At 41.4% G+C, this 6,359-nt stretch overlaps 1 pseudogene; it reads right to left on the bottom strand.

Moving 5' to 3' along the window:
* Positions 1-4,125: 4,125 nt before the first annotated feature.
* Positions 4,126-4,712, bottom strand: LOC114029015 (annotated as a pseudogene).
* Between the last annotated feature and the right edge of the window lie 1,647 nt (positions 4,713-6,359).

Genomic DNA, 6,359 nt, shown 5'->3' with positions numbered 1-6,359 from the left:
GCAAAACAACATACAAACAACTATGTACAACAAGGTATATAGATATATACAGGATAAATTGGACTTAGTTTTAGAGGGAGACCATTAAGATTAAGAAGCCCTGGGAAAGGCTTCTTGCAGAGGATTGTAGGAAGCCAGAGGAGCTAGGAGGCAAAGATGAGAAAAGGGAGAATGCCAGACATGGAAGACAGTTAATGAAAACTCTTGTTGGAACCAAAGATAGATTGTTATGTGTGAGGAACAGGAAGGAGGCCAATATCAGTAGATCACAGAGTAAATTGAGAAGAGAAAGGTGTAAGAAGACTGGAAAGGTAGGTAAAGGGCAAATTATGGAGGGCTTTAAAAGCCAGACAGAGGACTTTACATTTGATCCTGGATGTAATAGGGAGACAAAGGAATTTCTTGAATGGGATGGGGGAGGGGGAGGACGCAATCAGATATGTGTGATCCATTGCCACCAACAGGCATGTAGGCATAGGAACCCTGAAGTGGCAGTACACCTTAGGTCATTCCAGCCCAGCCCTCATTGCCATCATCTGGGGAAGGAACTCCTGTAAAGAGGGGACCAGCCATCTCTACCTAATTGGTCAACTAAAAGGTAGGCAAGCCAGCTTAGCTGAAACAGTAAAGCATCCCGAGGGAAACAGAAGAGAGTTTGTGCCAGGCAGATCAAATCACCACCACCACATTTACCACAATCTCCCTATGTACCCTGAAAGAGACAGCCCAGGATACTCAAGGGTCTTGGGAGTAGTTTTGCTTCCAGTCCAGTGCCCTCTGCCATCATCTTGGGAAATAACCGCTGTGAAGATGCAGCCTAGCGACTGTTCCTATAGGTGCTACCAAAGCTACTGAAGACCCAGAACGGAAAGTTATTTGCCACCAAAGTCCTTGTCACTCTAAAATAGTTCAACATCAGAAACGTCATTTTGTCAATGAAAAGGATATTAAAGAAGAAGCATTAACATCTGTTTTTTTCCACTGTACCCTAAGGACCATGAGATCTTTCCATTTCTCTTGCAGCTGAAACCTTCCATAGGTGTCGTCCCCTCCTATTAAAATGTGAACACCTTGAGACCATAAATTATTTTACTTTTCTGTTTGTATCCCCAGTGCTCAACATAGTGATTTGTACAAAGTAAGTGTTTATTATTGTTATTATTATAATATTTATATTAAATAATATACATATAACAACAGCAGCAACAATAACAATAATAAATACTAAGATCTTTCTGCTAGCAGGGTATCAGAGGGAGGTTATTCCATTGACTGTTGGGCTCCTGACCTGGACTCTTCCTGCCTATAAGGAATCTTTTATGCCTGCAGGGGATCAGAGATGCCATTTCAAATGTCATGCCTGTCTCTCGACCTGGCCTGTTTCTGCCAGCAGTGGATCAGACAGAAGCCATTGTGTCAGTGTTCTGATTTGGCCTCTTCCTGTAAGCAGGAGATTCCAAGTTCCAAGTTGTCTCTCCATCTCCATAACTCAATAATGCCCCCTCCTTTGATATTCACTCAATTCATATCTATCACTCAACCAAAATATTGCTACCAGAATCTGTGATCTAGCAGCCTCCAGGGCACTCCCCTTCTTTCCTCAATGAGTTCAGCTATTGATTCACAATTTCTCCCCTTTTCAACTTCTACCCTCAAAATAGGGAATATGAACATACATATTGAACTCCCTCAAACATCCTTATTTTCCAGTTCTACAACTTGCTCCTTCCCCATCACCTCTTCTACTCCACCTCAGGTATACATAGAGATGGCTATACCCTTGAGCTTACCATCATCCACTAACACACCACTTCTGTGTCCAAGATCTCTGAAATTCCCATATATGATGACAATCTGTTGTCATTCCATTTTTCTCTTTGCCTTGCTACTCCAAACCCCCATTCTCCATCCTCACTGTGACCTCAAATACCTCGATCTCTTAGTTTTTTTTTTCCCCCAGGCCATCAATCCTGCACTGGCTGTGCTCTTTTTCCTTCCCCAACTTGACTAGTTTAGTAAACCAGTTCAACTGTACACTATCCTCTTCTCTTGAATCATTTGCTCTCTATCCTATCACCAAACTTGTCCTGTCATGTCTGAGCCCTAGATTACTCCCACCATCTGCTGCTGCCTTCACTCCTACTCTCAGGATGCCAAATGAAGCAGGAGAAAAATCACACAACTGCTGACTAGATCCACTACAAATTTATATTACGTAATCTCAACTGGACCCTCACTGTGACAAGACAATCCTTTTATATCTCCTAACTGACTCATTATCTCACAAGCGCAAGAGCTTTTCCTAAAGCTTTTCATCCCTCATCAAACTTCCTGTAGCTCCCCTTGTTTCTACCCTCTCAGCTGAGAAACTTTCTTCATATTTCATTTAAAAAGTTGAAGACATTCACTGAGATTTTCATCTAGGTCATTCCTGATAACCATTAGTATATCAAAGGACTCTGTCCTGGGCTCTCTTTATACTATTTCCTTTGGTGATTTCATCAGCTCCCATTGTTTCAATTATCTCTAATCAGATGATTCTCAAATCTACTTATCTAGACCTAACCACTCTGCTAATTTTAAGTACCATATCTCCAGCAGTTTATTGGACATCTGATCTTGTAGACATCTTAAACTCAACATGAACAAAACTTGTCATTATTTTTCTTTCTAAAATTCTGCCTCTTCCTAACTTTCCTATTACTGTTTTATAAATATTTTATTTTAATTATCCTATAATTACATTTTAGAAAATTAATATCTGTTTAAAAATTTTGAGTTTCAAGTTCTCTCCCTCCCTTCTGCTCCTCCCCCACCCCTTGAGAAGGCAAGCAATATGATATCAATTATACATATGAAGTCATGGAAAACATTTCCATATTAGCCTTATTGCAAAAGAAAACACACACAAATAAGAAAAAACAAAGAAAATGAAAAAAAATTCTTCAATCTACACTCAGAGTTCATCAGTTCTCTTTCTGGGTGTAGAGAGCAGTTTTCGATCATGGGTCCTTTGGAACTGTCTTGGATCATTGTCTTGATCAGAGTGACGAAGTCTTTCACAGCTGATCATCCTTACCATTTTGCTGTTACAGTATACAGTGTACTGGTCCTGCTCACTTCACTTTACATTACTTCACATAAGACTTCCCAGGTTTTTCTGAAACCATCTTGCTCACCATTTCTTATAGCACAATAGTATTCCATTATAATAATTACAATCACAACTTGTGCAGCCACTCCCCAATTAATGGGCACCTCTTTAATTTCCAATTCCTTGCCACCACAAAAAGCACTGCTATAAATTTTTTGTACAAATAGGTCCTTTTCCTTTTTCTTTGATATCTTTGGGATACAAAACTAGTAGTGATATTGCTGAGTCAAAGAGTATGCACAATTTTATAGCCCTTTGGGTATAGTTACAAATTGTTCTCCAGAATGGTTGGACTAGTTCATAACTCCACCAACAGTGCATTAGTTTGCCAATTTTTCCACATCTCTCCAGCGTTTGCCATGTTCCTTTTCTGGTTAGCCAATCTGATAAGTATGAGGTGTTCCCTATTACTGTTAAGGGTATCACCATCCTCCCAGTTACCCTGGCTTAGTGCCTAGGTGTCATCCTTAAATCCTCAGTGTACCCCACCACCACCATAACTAATCTCTTTCCATGGTTTGCTAATTTTATTTTATTGGCATCTGCTATATATGTTCCCTTCTTTCTTCTGACACTACCACTACGGTGATGCATGCTATCCTCACCTCACACCTGAACTATTGAAATATTATTTGGTTTAGTATCCCTGACATAAGTCTTTCCCCTCTCCAGTCCATCTTTCACTAAGTTGCTAAAGTAAACTTCTTTTTTTTTAATTTATTTATTTTTTTAGTTTTCAACATTCACTTCTGTAAGATTTTGAGTGCCAAATTTTCTCCCCATCTCATCCCTCTCCCCCAAGATGGCATGCATTCTGAATACCCCTTGCCCTAATCTGCCCTCCCTTCTATCTCTCCCCCCTCTTCTCTTATCCCATTTCCCTTCAATATAGGGTAGGATAGAGTTCTATACCCCATCGTCTGTATACCTTATTTCCCAATTGCATGTGAAAACAATTTTTTGGCAAAGCTTTATTGGGGGGTAATGTCAAAGGGAGGGCTGGCCAAAGTGGGGTAGGAAAGCACTTTGGGCCTCGGGCCTCCCATCCTGTGGTGAGAGCTTCATCCACCTCAAAGCCAAAGTCATCCTCAACTTTCATCTGACCTGGGCCTAGCTCTGGGGTTAGCATCACCCCACCTCGGCGTCCATCCTGGGGGGCCCTCCACCTCTTTCTTCCACTGGGGCCTTCCCCAGGTGGAGGACTGCTTGGCTCAAGGGGTCTCCGAGGGGGAGGTGACAGGCTTTCTTTTTCTGGCGGCTCATTCTCTGCATTTCCCAGGGTGGGGGCATCAGGGCCTTGGCTGCCCTCATCCTCCAGGACAGTAGTGAACTGGCTCTTCCGGTAGTCATCTCCATAGGAATCCAGTACTCGCATAAGAAACCTTCGCTCTTGCCTGAGCCTCCTTGTGATTCTCTGCACCTGGTGAAGTCTAATCAAGACCTGCTCATTCACCTCCGTCTCCGGCTCGGACTCGAGGATGTGGCCGCCGAAGAGCGGATGCAGCGCCAGCTCCGAGCCCGGCGGTGTCGAGAACTCCTCGAAGCCCACGCCTGCCATGGCGCCGGCCTGCGGACGGGATGGAAGGCCCCGCGGCTGTCCCTTGGCTGCACTTCGTCCCCCGCGTCTCTCTGGGCGCCGCCGCCGATTTTTATGGGTTCTTCCCGAAAACAATTTTTTAATATTTGTTTTTAAAACTTTGGGTTCCAGATTTTCTCCCTTCCTCCTTCCCCAAGTAAACTTCTTAAAACTCAGGTGTGACCATGTCAGTCCTGCTATGTAATAAATTCCAATAGTTCCCTATTGCCTTCAGGATCAAGTGCAAAATCCTCTGTTTGATATTCAAAGTCCTTCATGATCTGCCCCCTCCAACCTGTCCAATTTTCTTATACCTTAATCCCCTTCTCTGTAACCCAGTGATTCTGGCTTCTTTGCTGTTCCTTTCATAAGACACTCTTCATCCTGACTTCAGACATTTCCACTCTCTGTCCCCTATGTCTAGAATACCAAAATACCCTTCCTCCTCATCTCTGCCTCCTGGCTTCCCTGGTTTACTTTCAAGTTTCAGCTAAAATCCCACCTTGCACAGAAAGCCTTTCTCTGCAGAGGCTGCTGGTGGTACAGTGGATAGAGTGTTAGGCCTGGAGTCAGAGAGACCTGAATTCAAATGTGGCCTTAGACACTCAACTATTGTGTGACTCTGGGCAAGTCACTTAGGTGTGCCTTAATTTCCTTAAATGTAAAATAGAGATAGTGATAGCACCTATCTCACAGGATTGTTTTGAGGAGCAAATGAGATATTTGTAAAAGTATTTAACAGTGCCTGAAGGTAGAAGGCCCTATATAAATGCTTATAGTCTTGTTTTCTCCCTATCTTCCTTAATTCTATTCCCTTCTTTCTGTTGATTATTGCTAATTTATCCTGTATATATTTCATTTGTACAAAGTTGTTTGAATGCATTTTCCCTCATTATGTGAGCTCTCAAGATTGGGAATATTTTTTGACTTTCTTTATGTTCACAGAACTTAGCCTGCCATAGGTATGCTCTTAAATGCTAGTTGACTGACTAACATATTCATTCATTCATTCATTCATTCATTCATACAAGCAAGCAATACTGTCTTCAAAGAGCTTACAGTCTAAGAGGTGAAAACAACACAGGTAGGATAGCTATAATTATAAAGGGAAGGGCAAGATAAAGATAAGATAAAACCCCATCAGTCAGCCTGGGATTCCAGGAGTAGGAGTCCACCTTTCAGTGTGGGGAGGAAGAAGGTCAAAATGTAGATGGTATGCTTTGGAGATGAATTGGTAGTTATTCACTGTTCATGGCTGCACTGTGACAATATAACAAAAATGATGATACTACCTAAGTGAATTTATAGATTTAGAGCTATACCAATCAAACTCCAAAAAGGCTACTTTATAGCACTGGGAAGAATAATAAATTTTATTTGTAGAAACAGAAAGCCAAGAATTTCAAGGGAAATAAAGAAAAAATGCAGGGATACTAGGATTATTAGTTCTCAAATATACTACAAAATAATAGTCATCAAAACAATTTGGATATGGTTAAAGAAATAGAAAACTAGGTCACTGAAAATAGATAAGCAATACCTAGAAGTTAAAAAAAAAACCACAGTAGCCAATGTAACCTAAGGTCACACAAGGAAATGATTGTGATGTAAAAACAATAACAACAACAT

The sequence above is a fragment of the Vombatus ursinus genome, unplaced genomic scaffold (assembly GCF_900497805.2).
Source record: "Vombatus ursinus unplaced genomic scaffold, bare-nosed wombat genome assembly UNPS02014909.1, whole genome shotgun sequence".
Lineage (NCBI taxonomy): Eukaryota > Metazoa > Chordata > Mammalia > Diprotodontia > Vombatidae > Vombatus > Vombatus ursinus.
The sequence above is the reverse complement of the archived record's forward strand: the minus strand, read 5'-3'. Positions and strand labels throughout refer to the sequence as shown.